Source organism: Macaca fascicularis, chromosome 12 (genome assembly GCF_037993035.2).
Source record: "Macaca fascicularis isolate 582-1 chromosome 12, T2T-MFA8v1.1".
NCBI lineage: Eukaryota > Metazoa > Chordata > Mammalia > Primates > Cercopithecidae > Macaca > Macaca fascicularis.
Genome location: NC_088386.1, coordinates 79,542,332 through 79,569,656, shown reverse-complemented (window position 1 = coordinate 79,569,656; position 27,325 = coordinate 79,542,332). Strand labels below are relative to the sequence as shown.

The following is a 27,325-nucleotide window of genomic DNA, read 5'->3' as shown; positions in this document are numbered from 1 at the left end:
CAGAACCAGTAGATGCCTGAAACTGCCATTTAACATTGTTCTAAGATAAACAAAAAGACTGATTTTGTTCCAAGTCTCTTATTTTTATCATATCTAATTATCCCATTCCTCTTGAAAATGAATGACCTCAATAGAGCCACAATTTTGTTGTTGTTGTTAATTAGGTGAAAAACCATTTATTTTCATTTCCCCTTTCAGCCTTAGAGGGAACCGTTTTCACATGTTCAGCCATTTGTCCTCTACATTTCTAGTTCCTTACATCATGCCAGAAACTTGCTTACTAAACTTTTTAAGCTTCACATTAATCAATCTGTAACATCCATTACAAATATTTATTTTAAAAGTACTCTTTTAGTCACAAATTTGAATTATTAAAGACAAACAATCATTATCTCCTGAGCCTCCTTTTTTGTTCATTTATTCAACGACTCATGTAACAGGTATTTAGCGAGTCTATACCGTGTTCTTGGTATTGGGGAAACACTAATTTGTAAAACAGATATATTTCCTCTATTTCTACAAAAGTGGTTAAAGACAAGAGTTTAAACATGCAATTATAATCAATTGAGACTTAACGATGAAGAAGAAGACTCAATGCAGAGCATAATAAGGTCATCCAATTGAGTCTAGGGCATCAGAGAAGGTTAAACAGCAGAACAAACATCCTAGCTGAGACTAGGGAAGTAAACCAGACAAGATCCAGCAAGAAAAAAGAGGAACCATTTCAGGCAATGGTGATACCATCTTTCAGGTTCCAAAGGTGTAAGACAGCATAGAATACCTGAGGAACTTGAAAAGGAAAGTTTTGAGAGGGGAGAGAAGAGAGTAAAGGAACATGGCAGGATTAGATCAGAAATTGTTTTACAAAATATGGCAATGAATTTAGATTTTATAATAAGAATCACAATATAATTCGTGAAGATATTTAAACCAGGCTAATTGTCATTATCAGAATTGTGCTAAGAAAATTATCCTGGTTGCAACGTGATGAATTATTTGGAAAGGAAAAATAATGGATATAGGTAATCTGCTTTTGAAGCTATGGTGATACTTGATTAGAGGCAAACATTGACAATGAGAACAATGAATGGATTATGGAGCTATTTAGGAGGTTTTACTGAGGGTTGATTGAGTTAGCAAAAAAATCGCAATAAAAGTACTAATAGTTAATAAGAGTAGAACAATGATAATGTGTCACACACTGTTCTATGCCTTTTACCTGTATTATTTTATTTAATGTTTAATATAGCTGAATGGGATAGGTAATATTTTTTCTATTTTACATATAGGGAAACTGATTCATAGAAAGATTATAGAAACATTACAGAAGGAGCATAACTAACAAGTAAATGGACTAGAATTAGACATTACGTGGTCTAAATCCAGGGTTTTAACCACACTACTAAGATGGCTAAAATAGTACTATAATTGCACGGTGGGGTGTAAGGAGTTTTATCAAATTTAATTTAAAAATACTTGGAGAAAAAACAGTCAGATACAAGTTCTGTCCCTGATATAATGAAATCAACAATACAGGACATTTTGATAACTGGGGAAATGTGAATATAGACTTGGTATTCTAAGAAAATGTATTGAAATATAATAGAATCATTATCTAAAAGAGGATAGATTACAAAAGAGTAGATACATTATGATCTTTGTTACAAAAATACATATACATTTATGTAGATACATAGATAACTATCTGGAAGAATATAATTTTTGGTGTTAACAATAGTAATCTATAGATTGTGGAAATCTGGTATTTTTATTTTACTTTAGTACTTTTTTTTATTTTCTAACTGTCCAGAGCATATCTAAATTGCTTTGTAACCTTCAAAATTAAAAATAAACATAATCAAAGGCAAAATTATAATTTCAAAAGACAACATGTGAGATCAAAGCCAATTATTATGTTAATTCAACTTTATATCAGTTGTTCCACAGAGTACCAAAGAGAGAGATGTGCCCAGGTAAATAATCAGTATAGCACTATGTCACTTACTTTTTTTTTTTTTTTTTTTTTTGAATCAGAGTCTCGCTTTTTCACCCAGGCTGGAGTGCAGTGGCGTGATCTCGGCTCACTGCAAGCTCCACCTCCCAGATTCATGCCATTCTCCTGCCTCAGCCTCTGGCGTAGCTGGGACTACAGGCACCCGCTACCACACCTGGCTAATTTATTTTTTATTTTTAGTAGAGATGGGGTTTCACCGTGTTAGCCAGGATGGTCTCGATCTCCTGACCTCGTGATCCGCCCACCTCAGCCTCCCAAAGTGTTGAGATTACAGGCATGAGCCACCGTGCCCGGCCAGCACTATGTCACTTTATATTGACTAGTGGCTCTGCCTTAATGGCTCTGAAGCAGAACTCTAGTACAGAGTTGCAGGCTTGAATTTCTAGTAACAAGACACAGAGATCACATTTCAGAGATTTATTCAAGAGTGCTCTGAGAATTAAAACCAGGGGAAGGAAAGGAAAGTTAGGAAAATGAAAGGAAAGGGGTAGGAAGCAAGTAGGAATGAGCAGAAAAAGAAGTCACGCTGTGATGTATTCTCAGGGTAAGACATCCAACTATATGGAGAATTTTAAAATTTAGTGACCTCTCAGGGATGCCCTGAGTTTAGACGAGAATCAGGTCATTATAACCTCCCACTGATTATTCACTGGCTATGGGCCATCCCAAGAAGTAGGCATGATACTGAATATCTTGAGCTGAGGCAGTTATCCAAGGGAACCAATAGCTGAAGGCCAGCAACACTCCTCAGAGATGAAGTAATAAATTCTTGATTCCTAGGGAAGGATATGGGCAGTATTACAGTGCCTACAACAAGAGTATACACAAAACACTACCTTTAAGTGGCTTCTTTCATCTAATTTCAACCCTGAACATGAAACTATATGACTGTTCAACTTGAGGGCCATATGAAGAGTGACAAAGGACAGAATGATGAGGAAGAGAGAGAGAGAGAGAGAGCGCGCGCGAGCATTCACCCTAATGCCTATTCCATGACATGTGAGAAAGTAAAGTGCAGCTTGGCCCAGAAAAGAAGACACAGAGTCAACTTAAATGGACAACAGAAATGAGTCCAGGCCCAAAGCACATTGAAGTTTATCCCTTGGAAAGTTCTATATCTGAAATAATCAAGCTCAATCTGTCGTTAGCTACCCTTGGCCATAACTCATACAGGGAGCTGTAAGAAAGCTCTGTGTGGGGTGGGGGAGGTGGCATGAGAAGGATAAGAGGAAGAGGCCTTCTTTACCTTTCCAAATTAGTAGTTAAATTCTACAAGACTCTGTGATCTACTGGATGAAGGGGTGAAGAAAAGAGGTATCTTAAGGATAATGTCAATATTTTTCCTTAATGGTTGCAAATCAAAGAGGACATGACAGCTTATTCAATTAATTGTATGAAGATGATAGACTATCCATTTTGAAAAAATACTAAAATGAGATTCATATCTCATATCACATATAGAAAATGAATTCTATACAGAGTATATAACTGAATACTTCAAATCAATATGTAATTAAAAACTTTAATCACATGAAACACACACACCCTTTTTGCCACACACTCCAGATGCCTAGCAATGACAGAAAAAAAGTAAAGCTAAATAGATGCATGAATATGCCAGGAATAAGAAGACAGCTGCACAGCTAAACAAAAAAATATGAGTAGGGTTGCCAGATAAAGTACAGCATGCCCAGTTAAATTTGAATTTCAGATAAAAAACAAATGTCTTTTTGGTATAAGTAGGCTCTATGCAATATTTAGGATATACTTATAACCAAAACATTATTTTTGGCATTTAATATTTAGTGTATTTAGCATATTTAGTAAGTTCTTAATGTTTAGACTATTTTATTTACTAAATCTGGCAATAAAAATCAGTTATTCTTCAAAGAAAAGAGAAAGTAAGATTGGAAAAATTACGAAAGGAACTATTTACAAAAATTCCTAGAGGGCAGGGAGAAAGGACTAATACTAAAGGTGGTATTCAACTAAAATGTTTTACCCTAGAGATGGCATATACCAAGCACAGGAATGTAGTCCAGGAGTATCCCCGACGTGACTATTGAGGTAAAGAGATGAATAAACAGGTGGTTGTATTTCATCATATCCCCTCTTTCTTTGGGCCAATTTGCCAAGTAATTGATTGTCTGCCTTAAAGCAACAGCAGTGGAGACAGGAGCTTGGGTAACAGAAGCAAAGCTACACAAATTGTCTATGGACCTTTCACTCTCATTTAAGAAATGGAGCATTAAAAGCCACTGAAGTCTACTGCATTTAAACTCTCAAACAACAGTGGCAAAGATACAAGGTAAACTCAAACAAGAGATCTTAAATATAAGTGTGTATTGGTCCATTCTCACACTGCTATACTACCTGAGACTGGATAATACACAAACAAAAGAGGTTTAACTTACAGTTCTGCATGGCTGGGGAGGCCTCAGGAAACTTACAATCATGGCAGAAGGTGAAGGGGAAGCAAGGCATGTCTTACATGGCAGCAGGAGACAGAACAAGCACAGGGAAAACTGCCAGTTTGAAAACCATCAGATCGTGTGAGAACTCCCTCACTGTCATGATCCCCCATTATCCAATCATTTCCCACTAGATCCCTCCCTCAACACATGGGGATTACAATTTAAGATGAGAATTGGGTGGTGACAAAGAGCCAAATCATATCATTCTTCCCTGGCCCTTCCCAAATATCATGTCCTTTTCAAATTTCAAAACCAAGCATGCCTTCCCAAACAGTCCCCTAAAGTCTTAACTCATTCCAGCATTAACCCAAAAGTCCAAGTCCAAAGTCCTATCTGAGACAAGGCAAGTCCCTTCCATCTATAAGCCTGTAAAATCACAAACAAGTTAGTTACTTCCAAGATACAATGGAGTTACAGGCATTGGGCAAATGTTCCTATTCCAAATGGGATAAATTGGCTAAAACAAAGGAGCCACAGGCCCTATTCAAGTCCAAAACCCAGTCAGGCAGTCATTATATCTTAAAGCTCCAAAATCTCCTTCAACTCCACGTCTCACATCCAGGGCATGTTGATGCAAGGGGTTGGCTCTCAAGACCTTGGGCAGCTTCACCACTGTGGCTCTGCAGGGTACAGCCCCTTTGCCTGCTTTCATGGGCTGTCTTTGAGTGCCTGTCACTTTTCCAGGCACGTGGTGCAAGCTGTCGGTGGATCTACCATTCTGGGATCTGGAGGACAGTGGCCCTCTTCTCACAGCTCCACTAGGCAGTGTGCCCCAGTGGGGGTTCTGTGTGGGGACTCCCAACTCCAACTCCACATTTCCCTTCCACACTGACCTAGCAGAGATTCTCCGTGAGGGCTCTGACTCTGTAGCACACTCTGCCTGAACATCCAGGCATTTCCATACATCCTCTGAAATCTAGTCAGAGGTTCCCAAAGCTCAACATCCACACCTGTGGGCACAACAGTATGTGGAAGCTGCCAAGACTTGAGACTTGCACTATTTGAAGTCACAGCCTGAGCTGCACCTTGGCACCTTTTAGCCATGGCTGGAGCTGGAGTGGCTGGGATGCAGGGCATCAAGTTCTGAGGCTGCACAGAAGAGTGGGCCCCTTGTCTCAGCACACAAAACCATTTTTCCCTTCTAGGCTTCCGGGTCTGTGATGGAAGGGGCTACCTCGAAGATCTCTGACATGGCGATGGATACATTTTCCCCATTGTCTTGGCTATTAACATTCAGCTCCGCATTACTTATGAAAATTCCTGCAGCGGGCTTGAATTTTTCCTGAGAAAATGAAGTTTTCTTTTCTACCAAATGGTCAGGCTGCAAATTTTTTAAACTTTTATGATCTGCTTCTCTTTTAAATGTAAGTTCCAATTTCAAATCATCTTTCTGTGAACACATGTAAGTGTATTCTTTCAGGAAAAGCCAGGTCACATCTTGAGTGCTTTGCCGCTTAGGAATTTCTTTTAGACACTCTAAATCATCTCAAGTTTAAAGTTCCAAAGATCTCTCAGGCAGGGCCACAATGCTGCCAATCTTTCTGCTAAAGCATAGCAAGAGTGGCCTTTGTTCCAGCTCTCAATAAGTTCTTCATCTCCATTTGAGACCACCTCAGTCTGGACTTCATTGTCCATATTACAATCAGCATTTTGGTCAAAACCATTCAACAGTCTCTAGGAAGTTCCAAACTTTCCCTCATCTTCCTTTCTTCTTCTGAGCCCTCCAAACTGTTCCAAACTCTGCCTGTTAACCCAGTTCTAAAGTCACTTCTACATTTTCAGGTTATCTTTATAGCAGTGCCCCACTCTATCAGTACCAATTCTCTGTATTAATTCATTCTCACATTCCTATAGAGATTATACCTGAGACTGGTAATTCACAAACCAAAGAGATTTAATTGCCTTACAGTTCTGCAAGGCTGGGAGGCCTCAGGAAACTTATAATTATGCCAGAAGGTGAAGGTGAAGGTGAAGCAAAGCATGTCTTACATGGCAGCAGGAGACAGAGACATGGCGTACAGGGAAAACTGCCCCTTTGAAAACCGTCAGTTCTTATGGGAAGTCCCTCACTATCATGAAAACAGTGTGAGGAAAACTGCCCCCATGATCCAATCACCCACCAGATCCCTTCCTTGACACATGGGGATTACAATTTGAGATGTAATTCGGGTGGGGACATAGTACCAAACCATATCAAAGTATGTGCTCTAAATAAAAAATCAGCAAGTATATGCAGAAATTTAGGGCCACTAAGGAGAAACAAGCAGATTCAACAAGCAGAACTAGTACCTGTGGAGGAAAAAAAAATTAATATAGAGACGGAACAAAAAAATTGATAGTTATGTAGTCATGCATCACATGAGGATGGTTCCATCCATGACAGACAGCTTATACATGGTGGTTCCATAAGATTATAATGGAGCTGAAAAATTCCTGTCACCTAGTGAAGTCACAGCCATTGCAACCTCATAACATAATACATTACTCACATGTTTGTGGTGATGCTGGTATAAACAAACTTACTGCACTGCCCATTTTATAAAAGTATAGCATATACAATTATGAATAGTACATAATACTTAGCCAAAAGACATTCAAGGGATATAGCGAATTAAGATATTTTAGGTATGTAAACATTTACAATTCGTACATAGCCCATCAAGTGAAAAAAATGAACGCAAGAGAAAGTGTCAAATGCACAGGTGACCAAATAAATTAGTAAAATATTGTCACATATTTTGATTGCTAATTCTTAACATCAATTTGTAAATAAAATTTCACATGAACACAGAATACATATTTGCAGAAGAGAGTGAATATAAATACTAGATTATTCAAAATATTGTTGAGGAATGAAGGCTAATTAAGTTAACCATTTAAGTTCAAGCACTAAAAAACTAGATGCGAAATATAACTTGAAAACATCTAGAGAAAAAGAGAAATTGCATAACTTTCAACTCTGGGAAGAAATGAGTACAAAAATCAATCTGAAGCAATCAGAATACATATGGGTATACTTAAAAAGCAAAAAATAAAAAAATCATCTATTTGCTATATACTAGAAGTATATTAAAAACTCAGTGATATACTGGAGCAGACACTCGATGCTCCCATTTCCTGCCATTTTAATCCATGTTTAAGTTTGCCTGAAGCTGAAGTGGACAGATCCCAACACGATTTCTTACCATATCAAGTGCCTGAGCCCTTCTGTTCCTAAAGGTTTTCTCCAGCACCACTGGAGTGTGCTCAGTTTGTATCCAGGAAAGCCCCAAAGATCTGAGAATTCCATGTTCCCAGGTGCAACCCTTAAACAATGAGGAACTGAATTTGATGGATAAATATCCCCCACTTCCCATTTCTTTGGTGGGATGCTTGTGAGGTACCTCACAGGGTTCCTGGTAAGATTGAGCCCCAGTTGCACACAGTGGTAACCTGCTTGTTAACACATCCTTTAACTGGTTTCTTCTCTTGCCCTGTTGACTTTCCGCACATGCTGTGTGGTTCCTGGGATGGCACCCCAGATAAAGTACCAGCACCTAAGTCCTTTTCTTAGGGTCTGCTTTTAGGGGAACCAAAACCAAGACAGTTGTAAGAATTGGTATACTAATAACCCCTGGTGTGCTGTGACATCATAATTACTAAGACTTTCAGTGGTTGTGGATTGGAGTGAAGTACAGGTGGCTTAAAAACATGGAAGCAAAAGTCGTTAAAGGGATTGTGGAGTTACCTGTTTTAGGTAGCTACCTTAGAATCCCTGAATAAGAGAATAACAGGCTCAAGTTAGCCAACTACAAACCTAGAGCTTATTGCTGAAAACCAGAAAAACTCAATGCCAATATTTAAAGAACCCTTATCTCCTGTAATAATAAGGCAGTTTTACTAAGCAGGTATAGGATTTGATTCCTAGAGTGGTAAAGCTACAAAAGAGATTGAGTACATACCCCAGGAACTCTCCTATGCTAAAATCAGGGGCCCTCCTTGGGAAAGAGTTGTAATCCAAAATCTAAAATGATGATATTTGGGTGTGCATGCCTGAGAAGCTTAAATCTTCAGATTCCTTTGAAAACCCCAGGCCAGCAGAAGCAGCCACCTTTCTATAGTACTGTATCTACTGTTGCAAAGATGTCACAAAATGCCACATTTCAGGCAAATGCAACATAAAATGATGCTTATCCTCCTTAATATACTCCCCTTCCTTCTCTTATGGTCTAGATCCATAATCAGAGACATTTCAGCATAGCTCACTCAGTTAACATAGCTCGGCATAGCAAAGCCCTGATATGAAGAAAAAAAAATAGATTATTTACCAAAACAAAGATCTACAGTATCTTACCAATGTATTTCAATGGGGCCTAGAGTAACACACATACGTGTAGGTCTTCAGGGTTAGAACAGAGGCACAGATTAAATACTCAATAGGAACCAGTTTGTTGATATGGGGGCTTATCCCTGTAACTCAGGAAACATTAGCTTGATGAAGTTATATGCACTCAGTCCTAGTATACTTTCAGGATGGCTGTTTCAAACTCAGACACAAATACGTCCCTCATCAAATTAGGTGGCAATGCCACCGTCTGTTTTGGCAGAGCAATGACAAAGGCATCAGAAGACCCAGGAAGGTGGGCATGTTAAAATGGATTTACTATGTGAGACTACCAAACCCACTGTGAAAAAAGGAAACAGAAAGACAGGAAAGTAAATAAGCAAATAAGGAAGGAGGAAAGCAAGACAGAACAGTACCCAGAACACAGTAGATGCTTGATAAATATTTGGTGGCAAATTGATGAAATGCATAAATTAAAACCCAAAATAGTAGTACAAAAATGTGATAGGTCTCGATTATCATAATTAATAAGCTTGATCTTTAACATATGAAATGATGTCCTTTGTTTTCTTTCTAACATTTTCTCTTATATATAGCATAACAATATTGATCAAGCATTACAAAACAGAATAAATCTCAACAAATTCTAAGTAGGTCCTATCATATTAGCCACATTACCTGAATGCAATGCAGTAAAATTAGAATAGAAAAACAAAAGGAAGCCCCCTTGACTCTAGAATTTTGTAGTTAGAAATCAGCTATTCAAATAAATTTGATGATAATGAAGAAATAGAAATATAACGGCAATTAATTTAGTACTGAATTAACTATGTATGAAAATCTATCTAAAGCATTCAGAATACATTTTATAGTCTTCAATATACTTATTAGAGAAATTTTTATAAAATTATGCTGTTAAATAAAAATTTAAAAAAATGAAAAACTGCCTCAAAGTGAAAGAAAAAATAGTAATAAACATAAATAAATAAAATACAAGAAAATATAAATTAATAAAACCATATGCTACCCTTTTTTGGAGAGGGTGCAGCATACCTATATAAGAGCTAAATCTTTGATAGGTACTATCAGAGAGGAAAAATGAGAGAAAATACAATTACAAATATTGTTAAAGATATGTAAATTAGGTGTGGTCAAAAATAATATCTGGGAAGATTCAGAGTGTATTACTTCTAATTTTAGAAATCTTTTAAATAATTTCTATTCAGGACTCTCTCAACCTCCTTCTTCTTTCCTATAGGTGCCTTTACTCACTTGAGACAAGAGGCATTTAGTTACTTCCTACATGTGGGCTCCTCTTTCAAGTAGTAAAGACTACTGGGTAAAAGAGAGAAAAACGATTGCTCTTCCATTCCCTTCCCACATCCAGGGACTGATGTGCAATTCTGAGAGCATCCAGATTTACTGATAATTATCTCCGTGGAACCTTGTCCTTGACCGACATAGCAAGGGTCTCCTTTAAAATTTTTCTTCAAACTGCAATAAAACCAACACTACACTTTCAGCATACTTCCCATGCAACAGAGTCTGAAACTGATGGCAAGGAACTTAGATGCCTAACATACAAGCAAAAGTTGCGTTGTCACTTGGATTTTCTTATTTCCACACTGTTTGCTCATGATTAATAATAATAGCTACTTAAAAGTATTCTTTGGTCTAAGCAAGATGAATATTTTTCGTACATGTGGTCTAAAACTAATACATCTGAAAACTGATCAAGAAATTCTGCTAACTTTGCTATTAGCAACCTTAAAATTATCCTGGAGCCTATTATTCTTTCAGTCTGAGTTTTTTTCAAGAACTTATTTTGTTGAGTATGTAACATAATCTAGGTTATAAACGCACACCTTCTTTAACAGTATGCAGGAAAATAGGTCCAGGATCCCAGGGCATCAAGAAGTCCACTTAATTCCAAGAACACTATTGTTTCAGGACACTACCTTACCTCTCCTCTCCATCACTTTCATTCTGTTTTGTTTATAAATGAATGTAATGGCTAATAACATTCTATATTGTTCTCCCCTGATGTAATTATTGGGCCTGTTTGACGTATCTGCTTACTCTGGTTTATTTTTTACAACACCTAACATCATTTGTATTACTTTCTAGGTTGTAGTCACTGAAATATTAAATTCATGGAACTTTCTCAAGGCCTTGATTCAAATATAACGACAATATTTTGGCTAAAATATCTGAAATACAAACTAAAGTCATAAAATACAGCATACCAAGGTCTAAAAATAATATTTATTACATAGGTATACAATAGTTTTTCAGTGCTTCTGTAGGTGTGGATGCCTTATGGGAGAATCTGAATTTTGTCTTTATATGTTAATATATTATCAAAGTTTTCTACATGAACATGTATTATTTATATTTTGAGGTTAATATGATTTAGAAAAATAAATTAGAACATTTAAAGCTGAAGTGTCTCTTTCTATACTTTTAAGAATGTTATTCTGAAATCACAGGTATTTACATTTATTGTTCATATCAGAAAATATGAAGAAATAATAATTACAACAAAAGTGTACAATTTGCAGAGACAAAAGGAATCATGGAAGTAATATTTTTTATCCTTTCAGATGAGGAAACTCAGAAAAAAAGTGTATTGACTTGTTTCATGTTACATCTCTAGTTAATAGGATGGCTGAGAATGCAACATCCTGAGTGTCATATGTTTCTGTCTATTATCCTTACCTATGGTTTATGTTTCCCAGTTGTTTTGGTCCCATCATCCCTACCATATAATGAGATTTTTAAAGAACCGAGTATCCTAGTTTTATTACAATTCCCTATACAGCAGTAGCTTGAACACTAAGAATTCAATGCATGTCAACTTATTGAATATCTGTGATCCTGCAGAAAATAAAATGCTTTCAAAAGAGGTAAAAATGTAAATACAAGAGAGGTGATAGTAGGGTGGTTCAGAATTAACTACAAGGAATTCAGTATAAGACAATTTCACAGAAATAATTCTTAGGTATTAAAGGCAATTACTTAAAAGTAAAGCCATTTCATAAACCACTAAGCATGGGGATAAGAAAAGACAGAATGATTTAATACAAGTCAAAAATGGTCTTGATGTGAACTCTGGTGGGCATTAGAGATTTGCTGTTTCCCAAATCAACTGTTTTTATGTAACCCAGATTTCTGATGAGGTTAGTTTGCTCTATAAGATCTAGATGAGATTCCTTTGAATCCCCACCTCATACCTGTGGCTGTTCAATGTCCTGCCCAAAGTATAGGTAAATTCCCCAAGCTTATATTACCAATGAATTAAACACAGCCAGAAATAAAAGCCATTGGTAATGTAAATTGATGTGAGCCTTTGAAAAATACTTCTAATAGTGTCAAGATATTCCCTTTAGCTATATGATACTACATAGAATAAATATTTGCCAAAACATTTTTTTTCTGTCTCCAGCATCAAATCTGAGAGCTATGAATTAATAGATTATATCCAACTTGGTCAACAATAAGTTGTAAACTATGGCTATGTAATTATAGAATATTGCTTATTTATAGAATGGAAATTTTAAATAAAAACATGAAGAGTTTCTTAATTTTTTAAAATTCATTTTCTTTTACCTAAAGCATTCTCATATTCCTTGTAAGTTAGAAGCCTAGGATGTCTAACAAATTTTGTTAAGTGAGTAAACAGCCTTGGGCCAAGAGGAATCCAGTATGGTAAGAAGCCTCTCAATTCCCATCCCACATTCAAGTATCCAAAGATTTCCTCCTAAAGACTTGCAGACAATCCAAATGTGTAACTAAAATCACTGAAGGATTTTATGTTACATTTTTGTTACATCTACCTCTCCCTCAAAAATAGTAAGTACCGATTATAAACAGACAGATTGACCAATAAATGATGAGCTTTCTGAGAAAAATACACCTGCTGCTTCATTTCATGCTTAAAAAACAACAAAAAAAAAAAAGAAAAAGAAACAAATTTCAAAGATTGTGATTAGGCAAACTAAGAAAAATAAACACAAAAAAACCTTTCACCTCACATAAACTGTTTTAACAACTTAGCTAGATTTTAATCACACAAAATAAAAATGCAAACTTCATATTTATTGGTCAGTATAATTGTGTTAAATTCTTTTATAGAACTGCCATGACTTGGTTAAGAATATTTGTTGATTCATCATGTTTCATCCCCCTTGTGATGTCAAAATAGAAACAGATAGTTGGGGTGGGCACCATCTTGCAACACCATCCTCAGACTAATGGAGTAAAATTATTATCTCTACTTAGGTTATTTCAAGGTTTTAGCAAGAGTTCTCCAGAGAAACAGAATCTACAGGATATACAGATAAAAAGAAGTTTAGTAGGGGAATGGGCTAATGTGATCATGGAGGCTGAGAAGTCCCATGACAGGCTGCTTGCAAGCTGGAGAATGAGGAAAGCTGGTAGTTGGCTCAGGCCAAGTCCCAAATCCTCAGAACCAAGGAAGCTGATGGTATAATTCTCAGTCTGAAGCCAAAGTCCCAAGACCCCCAGGGATTGCTGATGGTAAGTTCCAAGTCCAAAGGCCAGAATGTCTGGAGTTCTGATGTCCAAGGGCAGAGGAAGGACTTCTCATCTCTGGGAGAGGAAAAAAAAAAAATTCTCCCTCCTCTGCCTTTTTGTTTTGTCTGGGCTGTTGTCCCCCGACTTGAGGGCATATCTTCTCCCTTAATCCACCCACTCACATGCCAGTCTCTGGAAGTATTCTCACAGACATCTAGGGCAGCCCAATCTTCAATCAAAATCAAAGCCACCTGGGTTTCCCTTTCAGCAGAGGGGCAAGCTCAGTGCCTACTGAAGCATTGAGCATGAATAGTGCTTTACCAGCTATCCCTTTATCCAGTCAAGTTGACATCCCCAAACGAACCACCACAAGGAAGCTAGAATGTGCCAAAATGGAAATAGAGTTTGAAAGATGGGGTTTCCAAAGGTGAAGGGGGTCATGGGAAAGAAACATTTTCAATTCTACCCATTTTCCAGGGCCTAATAATAGTTCTACTTCTCATAAGTTTAGCACTGCTCACCAACCAATCATGAATTCCTTCTGCTCTGACATAGTATAAAAGATTCAAAAAGAGATTAATGAACAGTATTAAGACGTGTACTGCATTTATCTCATATGAGAAATGGAAATGCTATATTTTACTTCTTTACTATAAAAATCACAGACTTTCCCTGAGGTAAAGATACTCTAATTCTATATCATTTTGGCTAAAATTTCTAGAAACAACCATAAGTTTATTAATGACATCACTAAATCTGATCATGTTATTAAAATTTTTCAGGTTGGGCAATTTGAAGTCACAGTCATTATTAGTGTTCCTAATTGTGAAATTAATATATGTTAATTATAACAAAAACTTTTTTTTTTTTGAGACGGAGTCTCACTGTGTCGCCCAGGTTGGAGTGCAGTGGCACCATCTCGGCTCACTGCAACTTTCGCCTCTGGGGTTCACGCCATTCTCCTGCCTCAGCCTCCCCAGTAGCTGGGACTACAGGTGCCCACCCCAACATCTGTCTAATATGTTATATTTTTAGTAGAGACGGGGTTTCACCGTGTTAGCCAGGATGGTCTTGATCTCCTGACCTCATGATCCGTCCGCCTCAGCCTCCCAAAGTGCTGGGATTGCAAACGTGAGGCACCACGCCTGGCAAAAAAAAACTTTTAAAAATAGAGATCATATAGAAAGAAATACAACTATAGACAAACAATCACCCAAAAATATTCTAAATTCCCAGACTCAAATCAAGATTGTCACTGCAAATATTGTCAGCTCATTTTTTAAACCCCTTCTAAGCTTTCAATTCCATTGAGATGAACTCATAGACTAGCCATCATATTTCATCACTTCTGGTATTTTCTGCTTTTTACCTATGTGAAGCTTATAAGCAATACTGTATTGTACTGTATACATACATATACTGTATGTATATACCCTCACTGTATACTTGGATTAATTTACATTTTTAGAAAAAATTTCATGTCTCCATTTTTATTTAAATCTTTCAAAGAGATTGATGGTAATTAGACTGCATGTGTATGTGTGTGTGTGTGTGTGTGTGTGTGTGTATGATTTAAGTCACAGTTAATAAAGCTAATGCAGCTCTTATGAGCAGAGCCCTATGGAGTAAAGTATCTTCTAGATTGTTTTATGGACTATCTGTTTATCTACTTCTAAAGAGGGCTACTGATGGGTAGGGGACACAAAATGGCCCATTAGCCTATATCAGTAATCAAGTCCTTCTGCCCGTGAGTGCTTTCTGCACAATAATAGAACTTGACCTCATGAGACAAGCATCCAGGAGTTTTCATTGTTACAATCGCCTAACAGATAATTGGCATGCTTTGTGTTTTATGAAATTAACTGTATACCAGATAGCAGCCAGCTCACTCTGGTACAAATGGAAGTTTATACACTATAACTAAGAAAATAGACAGTCATTTAGCTTATTGTCTATAACATGAAATATATATCATTCTCCAAAAATATCACCATAATAATAGTTAATGTATGGTGTTTAATAGCTTGATGATATATCAATACAAATGAGCTACACTATATTGGCTTCGCAGGATTATTTTTACTGCACTCCAGTTCATACCATTAATCAACTCAAAGAAATAATATTTTTAGAAGTTTTATCAAATGTATTATTGCTTAATTATGATGCTTCAAATGAAGGATGTTGTCTCTAATATCAAAGTGTCCTTTAATATCATGTATTGCCCATAAGATTTCATAGGAGAACTCTTATTCAAGTCTCAGTTCCAGAAACTCCTATCTTCTGAGTAACAGTAGGTTTATATTTATCTTACTAACATGATGAATCTTCTACTGGATCATGATCCTCACTTTTATCTGACTTAAGTGAATTAGAGCTGAAAGTGGCATATTTCTAGTAACCAGTAGGGCCTCTGATGTGCATTTCTGCCTGTGTTCTATGAATCCCTGCTTTTGTTATCTTCCTATTCTTATTTTTTCTTTACTTAATTTCTCAGCTATTTGCTTTAGCCATTTTCCTTACACATATTGTAAGCTGCTTCAAGTCCTTTTTGAAACAAATAAATATAAATTAGTAATGTTTATTTCATCAGGCTTCCTGTTTATGAAGGATAATTTGCTCCTATATTTATCTAAATATTTTAACAATTTGTGTATATTTTAATACTCATTGAGTTTGTACAAGAATAAAATCACCCTTGAAACTATGTTAATAGCATTTTCTTATCTTCAATTTTTATTGAATTAGGCAACAAAAAAACCTTGAAAATCCTCTTATTTTTCTTTTAGCTCAAAGATTCGTGAGGATTTTTCAAGCAAAGGTAAGTAATAAGATAAATAAAAAGATTTCTAAAGGGGATACAAATTAATAAACCACAAGAAACTTCACTAATCCAGTATAGAAAATTAGTTCTTAAGAAATCTCTTGGTAATCCACTTTTCAAAGTTCTCCAGTTTGTTCAATAACAATATAAATTTGTATTGGTCCCAGAGGAAGTCACCTCTATGTAGGTAGTATGGTTTCAGTGTTTAGCTTATAATTAAGCACTTGAAATACTTGAGAATATGATTATCGGGGCATCAACCCATTGCATAATAATGTTTTTCTTCTTCCCTCAGATAAATACTATAAGTGTGTCAGCATGAGCCACCGATTTACAAGATGCATTATGCATAGTGAATTGGTCAGTATTATCTCCACTCTCTTCTACTTAGGAGACAAAATTGAGATTACACAAATTAAGCCACTGTGTCATTCTTTGATTTCCTTACTTGGTTCCGTATGCTTAAGAATGGAATTATTTCTGCAAAAGTAAAATCAAGGACACATTTTACTCTATAGACGCTATAGACATACATAAATATATAAAGGTAATATTCCATTTATTTAGGAAAAGATGCCATTTAAAGTGAAACTAGGGTGGGTACAGTGGCTCATGCCTAGAATCCCAGTGAGCTGGGGGACAGAGGCAGGAAAATCGCTTGAGGTCGGGAGTTTGAGGCCAGCCTGGGCAATAGAGCAAGACCCTATATCTACCAAAATAAAAAACATAAAAATTAGCCAGGCATGGTGACATATGCCTGTAATCCTAGCTACTCGGGATGTTGACACAGGTGGATCGCTTGAGCCCAGAAGTTCAAGGTTACAGTGAGCTATGATCATGACACTGCACTCCAGCCTGGGCAACAGAGTGAGTTCCTGTCTCTAAAAACAATAAAAAATAATAAAGCGAAACTAATGTGAGCAATATGGCAGAGCATATAGCATTTTAAAGAGACAGGCAGTTTTAGAAGTGGTTTAATTCAGGCCCCTGATTTTTAGATGATACTGTTGGCCAGAAAGCTGAGTGATTTTCCCCAACGTTATGAAGCAGGTTAAAACTCAGGCCCTCTGATGGCCCAAATCTGCACATAAGTATCAATACCTCTTTGAGAAAAAATGCTTTTGTCACCTTCCATAATATCTTTTGATCACAGGGAATATTTGTTATATAATTACCTCTATATTAGGTTGGTTCAAAAATAATTGTGTCTTTTGCAATTAAAATGCCAAAACAGCAATTACTTTTGTATGGACCTCTTATGTTCTTTTAAAAAATTATTCTAAATACAACTTTTTGGGACAGTGGTTTGTATTTGAATCATTTTGCCATGTCTAATTAGTGGCAATAATGAACTTTCTATTCACATAAGAACATTCAACAAACAAATTTCACAGGGCACAGAGAAGGGTAGGAATGAATTGTAGAAAAAAAACACTAAAAATAACATCATGAATTTGTAGGAAATTTTATTCTCAGTTGTGCTTACCTTCATATTTATTTTAATCATCTTCTATACAAAACTTGTCTAGATACCAACATCAACTAGATAAAATGTAGATATTAACATTAACTATTCAGGAAGTAATTTGGTAGCAAATGACAGAAAAAAAACAAGCAAAATTAATTGATTTAAACTGTACATTTTTTGACTCATATAACTTGAAAGTTGAGGAGTAATTTTAGGACTGGCCAGCTACAGAAAATAAAACAATGTCAAAAAAACTTTCTTGTTTGTGCCATTACGTTTTCTACATTGCTATGGCTTGGTTAAATTCTTAGCTCCCTCTACAAGGTAGAAAGATAGCTGCCTACACCATACAGCTTATAAATCATCCTAAGAGCAATTCCAGTGGGTCAGGTAGAAGGATATTGTCTTCAGCAGTTCCAAGAAAAATCCTAGAATCTAACCCTCAAAACTCTGATTGGATCATCTACTCACCCCCTAAATTAATCCTTGGAATTTGTTTGCTTAAGCCTGGTCAAAAGGCCACTCACAGAGCAGGGTTCAACTCCATCTCATTCAAAACACATATCATGTAAATGGAAAAAGCAAGAATGCTTTTGCCAGAAGTAAACATGAAAGTTGAGCAGGCCAAAAATGATAGATGTCTTCTGCAGTGTATTTGTTAGGCAGGGAAGAAAGTTTGGAGCTTCTTTCCCTTCCTTATCTCCCTGTTTTGCCCCCATAAGAAGTTGCTACGGATTATTTTCTACTACACTGACTGGAGCACACACAAATAATAGGTAGAGTCACAGTGCGGCACCAGATTTCACATGGACACAGTCATCAGCCTAACTCCCTCTGTCCGTGGGACAGAAATGCTAAGTAGTAGATCTGTTTTCAAAGTAGAATACTTGGCTTATCATGTTTTCGCTCCATTTCTTTCTATTCCATTTCTCTGTTACCATCATTGTGGTAAAACCCAAGTAAAGATTTGATGTTATAGAAGGGGAATTTGAAAACAAGATAGAGAGCAGTCTTTATTTAGAGTTAGGACTGGAACTTTTTAGGCCTACCTAGTTTAAGAAAGTGCTCCCTGTGATCCAGCCCCAACATGGATCACTATTATCAGCTGTTCACGCTCTCCTTATAATAGAATTATTCATTCATGCCCTTTTCCAAGTGGCTTTGTAATGCTTTTCTGTTGAAGTGAACTCCTGTGTCTCTCCAAATATGGGTTTAGCTATATGATTTGTTTTGGCCAAACATATGTGAGTGAATATAATCTGTGGTGCATCAAATCAGAGGCTTTAAATTAGCTCAAAGGGTTTGCCTTGTGCTTTTGGGCTTCTGCCATCTATCATCAGAAGATTTTGCCTGGGTCCTAGAATGAGAGACATGTGGAGCAGATATGAATCTGAGTTGCAGACTAAAGAAAGCCACCCAAGCCAACTGCCAGACCTGTGAGTGAGACAATGGCTCTTGTTTTAAATCACTGGCATTGTTGGGTTGTTTGTTAAGCAGACTTACCATGCAAAACTGACTAAAACTACATCTTATATAAGTTGTCTGCAATGCAACAACTTGGCCAATTTGGGCCAAAGACAAAACTAAGAAAAACATTATCTTAAGATATTAGAGACATAACTCACATGCTCTCTTTTCAGAGCACTCTTGGGGTATTGCATTTGTTTTAAGACTAATAACCAAAGTAGAATCAAATTACCTCAATGTCATTACTTGCTTCTCTCCAACAGTTTGAAGTTGATATATTAGTCATTGAGTTATTTTTAACATGCCCTCTCTTCTGTCTTCTTTTCTCATATTATACAGCTGGCCTCAGACTTCTCATACCAAATGTTCTTTCCTTCAAACCCACACACCTCACCCTAATCTAAATCTTTCAATCCTTGTGCTACACTCTGTTTCCTTTCTAATTCAATTGACAAAGCAGCAAAGAACATTTCTGGCAAACAAGGATTTCCCTGAAAGACTTGAAAGGAGAGATTAGGGCAAACCAGAATTCTCTTTCCCTGGTAGGCAGAGAAAACAGCCACACTTGTCCACAGGCTTTCCCTACAAACTGCATGGGGAGAAGTAATTAGTCATGGCCAGAATGGGGGCATTTACACTCCCCTCATACCGTTCATGTCAGTCAACAAACGTCATCTTAATAAAAAAAATTACAAGTCATTCTCTTTTGTGTGTGCCTGTATTTTATTGAATTTTTAATTGTAAAAAGAAATGCTGTTTTATTGTAAAAAATTAATGCAGTTATTTCAAAAAGTTAATCAACTAATAATTCCTTTTCTCCAACATCTCTGAAGTAATCAGTGTCAAATGTTAATTGTACAATTTTTGAAATATTTATGTTTATACTAACATATCATGATTTTCTACTTTTTTCTATAAAATGATCTTTTTTTATCTAAGATGTGTTTTTTTTTTCTATATATATATGTTAACATATGACGGACATCTCTTCAAGTAAATACATGTTGAAATCTAACTCATTTTTAATCAAAAATAGCTACATAAGTCTTTAGTCCATTTTAATTTGATGTCTGTATATGGTGAAAAATAAAGGTCTAGTTTCATTTTTCTATATATGTTTCATTCTTCTGTATATATTTATCTGGGTTATCTATTCTGTTTCCTTGGTTACGTGTCTATTTTTATGTCAGTACCACGCTTCTTTGGTTAGTATAGCCTTGTAGTATAGTTTGAAGTCTGATAGTGTGATGTCACCAGTTTTCTTTTGGCTCAGGATTGCTTTGGCTACTTAGGTTTTTTGCTGTTCCATACACACTTTAGAATTGCTTTTCTATTTGTGTGAATAATGTCATTAGTATTTTGAAATGAATTGCATTGAATCTGCAGATAACTTTGAATAGTATGGACATTTTAACCATCTTATTTTTTTCAGTCCATGAGCATGGCATATATTTTCATTTTGTGTGTGTGTGTGTGTCCTCTTCAATTTTTTTAATCAGGGTTTTATAGTTTTTATTATAGAGATCTTTCACTTCTTTGATTAAATTTATTCCTAGATGTTTTTAACAGTTATTAATAGTTTTTAATAGTTATTGTAAATAGGATTAGTTTCTCAATTTCTTTTTCAAATGGTTCAGTGTTAGAATATAGAAATGCTACTAATTTTTATATGTTGATTTTGTATCCTGAAACTTTACTGAATTAGTTTACTATTTCTAACAGTTTTTTGGTGGAGTCTTTAGGTTTTTCTAAATATAGGATCATGTTGTCTGTGAACAAGGTTAATTGGACTTCTTCCTTTCCAATTTGGATGCCCTTTCTTTCTCTTGCCTAATTGCTCTGGCCAGGACTTCTGGTGTTATGTTGAATAAAACTGGCAAAAGGAGACATCTTTGTCTTGTTCCAGGTCTTAGAGGTAAGGCTTTTAGTGGATATCTGAAATTTATTTATCTTAAGAGTAATTGCAAATATCACTGAGAGAGCTAACATACTAAGTCTCATTATATTTTACATATTTTTTAATACTTTTGTAAAATTTTGCTTGAGAGTAAGTTTTATGTAGAAATAGCCAATGAATTAAATAATGATATTCAAAAAGCATTAACTAACTAGAGTAAAAATTACATAGAGCAAGATTAAGTAAATCAAAGAAAACTTCATCTAAATTATAACTTTATGGAAGGAAAGATCCAAACAGATGACTTTGTATTGAAGGTATTTTGGAAAGCAAATACAGTTCAACTCTTATGTCAGCCAAAGGCCTGAGGTAATTGAAATATTCGAATTGAGTTTTATCCTTCAGCCTGATATTAGATGGCAGAATTTCTAAAGCAAAATAAAGTATACTTTAATATTTTTAGATGTACTCACATTTCACGGTTGAGAGAATAGAATTTTGTGGTGTTTTCCCAAATGCAGGACTTGGGATAACCACTTAACTTTCCATCAAAATAGTAAAGTGTACCAAAAAGCAGAAGCCCTGTGTTCCTGTTAGTCCTCAGGTAAATTACAAAACAACCATTCTCTATCTGGTTGTTATGAAACAAATCCCAGTAATGGATGTAAAATTGTTCTTTGCTTTACCAAATACTTGACAAATATAAGAGGTTATCATTAACCATAGTAAGAACATTTCCAGTTTTCTTAACAAACAAAAACAGTTTAAATATGAAGTGTCCCTGATTCTATGTTAAAGAATGGCTTGCAAAGCTAAGTTATGAGTTTCTCTTGAACAAAAATATTAATTTTCTGAATTTTTATATCATCTATGACTGGTTTCCCTGGGGCCTAGAAGTGCCATTGCAGAAATACCGGGGTGGAACTGACTGGATAACATATTTCATCCATATGGTATTTGTCTGTTCTCACATTGCTAATAAAGATATACTAGAGACTGGGTAATTTATAAAGGAAAAAGGTTTAATTGACTCACAGTTCAGCATGTCTGGGGAGGCCTCAAGAAACTTACAATCATGACAGAAGGCACCTCTTCACAGGGTGGCAGGAGAGAAAATGAGAGCTGGGTGGAAGGGAAAGCCCTTTGTAAATCCATCAGATCTTGTGAGAGCTCACTCACTATCATGAGAACAGTATGAAGGAAACCGCCCCCGGATTCAATTATCTCCACCTGGTCCAGTCCCTGATACATGGGTAATATTACAATTCGAGATGAGATTGTAGGTGGGGACACAGCCAAACCATATCATACATTCAACCAGAAGCTTTTATAATTGAACACTTGTATCTCTAAAAGTAAGTTTGTTTTTTCAGAGACATTTTCTTAATTTTCAAAAATAGTCCCTTTAAAGCCCAAGGCACTGTTGTGGCAATTGACACTGTAAAATTAATCTGCTTAAAGTGTTAAGTTTAGCCTACAGTTGCCTCCTTACATACTTTAATTTGAGTCTAAAGGTTTCTCCATACATAGTGAACTATAACCTAACTGGATGTGTAATTACAGTGGCCAAGTTTGGAACAATCACAAGCATACAACTGTTCAAACCATATTCAAATAAGGCAAACACCAAACTGTAAGCCAATCCAACTGTTTCTGTACTTCATTTCCTTTTTTTGTTTTTTTTTTGTATGTCACATTCCTTTTTCTCTGCACAAATGTTATCCAGTCATATGGCTGCCTCAGAATTGCTCTGACCCTATCTATTCCGGTTCTAGGGACTGCCTAACTTGCTAATCATTCTTTGCTTATTTAAACACTGTTAAATTTAATTTATCTAAAGTTTTTCTTTTAATAGGGGGAAAGTCTAACATTCGACCTGCCCTAGGATTTTAAATAACCTGATTTGGAGTTAACTCTACAAAGGTAATAAATAAAACAAAATTTATGATCAAATAATTTAAAAGATACTTTCTAATGTCTCACATAAGATTATTAAATACCAGACAAAATTAAGAAAAATATAGCCCTATAACTACACAAGATATTCATTAAAGAGCGATGTATTTAATATTAAAATAACATCTATAAAATCAAGGTGCATTGATCTTTGAACTTCCAAAGACCAGTTAGGAAGTCATCATTAAACAGAATTAGGCACATATAAAAATACTTTTAAACAATAATAGCATAACCATATTAAGATTGAGTTGGATTAAATAGGATTTAAGCACAGCTTAATTCTTTTTTATCACCATCCTTTAAACTAGCTCCATCAAACTATTTTTTTCTTGTAGTAAGAAGTCCAATACAACCGAATACCAAGGCTTTAGTTTTTCATCTACTTCTAAGCTTTCTTGCACTCTATGCCTTAAGATCCATAATCTTTAGTACAAGAGAGGCCATGATTGGGTTTGTCAGTTTCCCCACGTGGGTCTTCTATCCCTTCTCCTTGACTCATTTTGTTTACACTTGGGTTAGAGTGAAGGGAAGAAGGACAACAGGAAAGTTACTTAATGTTTTTATTTCCTTTATTTTGTCTTGTGTAGAATAAGAGAAATCAAATATGATCTCTATGTTTGTTCACCTGAGTAATTATAATTCTACCCTCTTTTATTCAAACAAACAAACAAAACACCCAGAAAAGGAGCTGAAAAACCAAATGCAAACTTTACTTCTACCTATTGTTTTAGGGCTCTTGTGGAGTCAGTGGCCCTCAGACCACTGAATACCAAATATGCACCATGTTTTCTGGCTTTAGGTCCAGTCTCTAGTGTAGCACATTTATTTTCATGAAGATTTATAGACTAGGACTTCACAGGTAAGCTGAGGTAATTAGGAAAAAAGTAATTAATATTTGAAAGTTGATCATATGAATTGGGTCATTCTTGTCACATGCAACCAACAGTCAAGAAGCCAGCAGGGGGCGGGTGGAGGAGCACTCAGGGCACTTAACATTCCTCCACAAATATAATTTTCTGCAAGCTTGGAAGCTGAAACTGCCTAAGACCGGTTTTATCTAATGACCACTGAAACAATCTGCTGCAACTCTCAGACTAGTTTTGCCCAGGGTTGTGGCTGTCATTTACCAATCAAAGCTTGCCAACTTCTCAAAACCTTACTAGTGCCAATGAAATTTCTCAAAGAGCAATATATAACATTTCTCCTTTTCATAAAACCTGTAACCTTCTCTATCTTCTTCAGAGAGAACAGTTTCAGTTAAAGCCAGAGACTATCTCCCCAGTTTGTAAGCTGATATTTCCAGTAAAACTCTCTTTTCTACTCTCTATCTATACTGGTAGTCTCTTGGATAGGAACCGGATAGAAATTTTTTTTGGTCCAATGCTTATCACCAAATAATGCTTACTATATATCAGCCACTACACTAGTTCACTATTGTGTGAACAGAAAGATCCTTGACTTCACAAAGCTGTCTGTTGAGTGTTCACAGACAATAAAAACTAAATGTAAATAGTTACATAGATTGCATAGTATGTTCAAAGTTGAGAGAAGGAACGAAGAAAAGTGTGAATTAGGCCAAAGGAGATATGAAATATGCAGGCAGTGGGGGAGCAGTTGGTTAATAGGTTGCAATTTTAAATAGGGTGGTCAAGGTAGGAGTCACTGAGAAAGTAACACCTGGGTGAAGACTTGAAGCAAGTGAGGGTGTTAGCCAGAGGGAAGAGGAAACAGTAAATGTGAAGTTCCTAATGTGAGGCCTCTGAACCCAAGGTAAGCCATCATATCCCCTGTTACCTGCACGTATACATCCAGATGTCCAGATGGCCCGAAGCAAGTGAAGAATCACAAAAGAAGTGAAAATGGCGGGTTTCTGCCTTAACTGAGGACATTCCACCACAAAACAAGTGAAAATGGCCGGTCCCTGCCTTAACTGATGACATTACCTTGTGAAATTCCTTCTCCTGGCTCATCCTGGCTCAAAAGCTCCCCCACAGAGCACCTTGTGACCCCCACCCCTGCCAGCCAGAGAACAACTCCCTTTGACTGTCATTTTCCACTACCCAAATCTTATAAAACGGCCCCACCCCTATCTCCCTTCACTGACTCTCTTTTCGGACTCAGCCCGCCTGCACCCAGGTGAAATAAACAGCCTTGTTGCTTACATAAAGCCTGTTTGGTGGTCTCTTCACAAGCACTCAGGTGAAACCTAGGAGAGGAGTTAATTTAAGAAAGAACAAGAAGGCCTAAGTGCTTGATACTCAGTAATTGAGTTGAGAGGGCTAAGGAGGGAGTGAGATGGCACATAGGCAGGGTTTCCTCAGCCATTGAAAGACTGTTTAACTCTTGCGGAATAGGGGAGCATTCAAAGTCCAAATAAGATAAATTGCATAATCTAGTTTACAATGTTAAAAGGCTTACTCTGGCTACGGTGTTGAGAAAATAGTGGGGGGTGGGGAGGGATAACGTATCAGTGTAGACTAAATTATACTGTGATAGCACACAACACACATTTCAGAGATTTAAAAAGCAAAGTATAAAAAATTGTTTCCTTACCTCCATTACATAAGCTTATCTGTGGCTTATCTGTGGCTCTGCTTCTTGTTGACTTCCCTCCAGGACCCTGGCTGCTGGAACAGTTGCTATCTGGAACCTTGCCAGTCTCATAGCAAAGGGAAAAAAGACAGAGTGAACCAGGTGCTGGCTCTTAAACCTTCTGCTCAAAAGTGCCCTGAGTTACTTCTAATCACATTTCATTGACCAGAGGAAATCATGGGGTCAAGTGCGACATCAAAAGACAAGAGCACAATTCTCCCACAGGGAGGAGGGAAATCCTAACAAAGACATACAAACATTTTGAATAATAATACAAAATAATAATAATCTTTCCTCTCCAAAGGGAGAGAAAGGAGCGGAGATTATTTAGGAGGTTATTGTAATGGTCTGGGTGAGAGACGGTAATGACTCATTCCACATCAATCACATCTCAAACAGTAGGGTCTTGAGATTTCCAAGGGTGTTAAACAGAAAAGAGCAGAGGAGGTGGCAAAGAAGAATAGAGGCTCAAACAAGAATAAAAGAAAAGAGGCTTTAAAAAGGCCAAAAATAGGAAAAAAGATTAAAGAAAGGGATATGAATACTTACAGCCGAAATTCTCCAGAAAAGAAAAAAGGATTCCAAATAAACTTACATTCTAAAGAGAAGACTTTGATAACCTATTTATTGCTTTTTATAGATTTGTCTGACTGTGTAATTTAGAAGAAACAGTTTTGTTCAAAGCATGCCAATTTTGCCTCTTTCATTTGCGCTGTAATGTTAATTTGACAGCAGGAACTCTCTATTAATTTTTTAATTGTTCTTGATTCTACTAGATGTTGTTGAGTAAGTGTGGAAAAGTGATTAAATTCAATTTATAATTCCTATTGCAATTCCTCCTAATGCTTTCCTTTGTAGACTCTTCTGGGCAGTAATGAATCCCAAAGCCTAATCTTACTAGGTTCCTTCTTTTATCTACCACAATTGGTTCATTCATGTATGTTTATTCCTTATGTGTGCCAGGAAAGATACTAGATGCTAGGGATACCAGCATAAAAATTACTACTTGTGTGTGCGCAAGATTTTATAGTCCAGGGATAAAGATGAATGGATTTATTGAGGTAAACGCTATTTTGGAGGAAAGTATGTGCAAAGATAACACAGAAAGAATAGTCAAATGCCAAGCTTCATAAAGAAGAGATGCTTTAGATGAATCTGGATAAAGAACAGGAAATTTATTTATTTATTTTTAAAAAGGGGGGGTGACAGTTGTCATGCGCGTCCATGTGAAGAGACCACCAAACAGACTTTGTGTGAGCAATGAAGCTTTTTAATCACCTGGGTGCAGGCGGGCTGAGTCTGAAAAGAGAGTCAGCGAAGGGAGATAGAGGTGGAGCCGTTTTATAGGATTTGGGTAGGTAAAGGAAAATTACAGTCAAAGGGGGTTGTTCTCTGGCGGGCGGGGCGGGGGGGGGGGTCACAAGGTGCTCAGTGGGGGAGCTTTTGAGCCAGGAAAAGGAATTTCACAAAGTAATGTCATCAGTTAAGGCAAGGACCGACCATTTTCATTTATTTTGTGGTGGAATGTCATCAGTTAAGGCAGGGGCAGGGCATTTTCACTTCTTTTGTGATTCTTCAGTTACTTCAGGCCATCCGGACCTATCCATGAAAGTCACAGGGGGTGCGATGGCTTGGCTTGGGCTCAGAGGCCTGACATTCCTGCCTTATATTAATAAGAAAAATAAAACAAAATAGTGTTGAAGTGTTGGGGTGGCAGAAATTTTTGGGGGGTGGTATGGAGAGATAATGGGCGATGTTTCTCAGGGCTGC

General features: G+C 36.5%; 1 long non-coding RNA gene across 28 annotated transcripts in view; it reads right to left on the bottom strand.

Moving 5' to 3' along the window:
• The window catches only part of LOC102144663 (uncharacterized), a 432,084-nt gene extending 406,396 nt beyond the window's left edge, over positions 1–25,688 (bottom strand). For 17 of the 28 annotated variants that reach the window (XR_010579971.2, XR_012420958.1, XR_012420964.1 and 14 more), the window contains exon 1: positions 22,040–24,953. This is a non-coding gene — a long non-coding RNA (uncharacterized lncRNA). Of the gene's footprint in view, positions 1–22,039; positions 24,954–25,516 lie in introns of those variants that run through there. The other 11 variants (XR_010579968.2, XR_010579965.2, XR_010579973.2 and 8 more) reach the window with 6 other exon arrangements.
• Between the last annotated feature and the right edge of the window lie 1,637 nt (positions 25,689–27,325).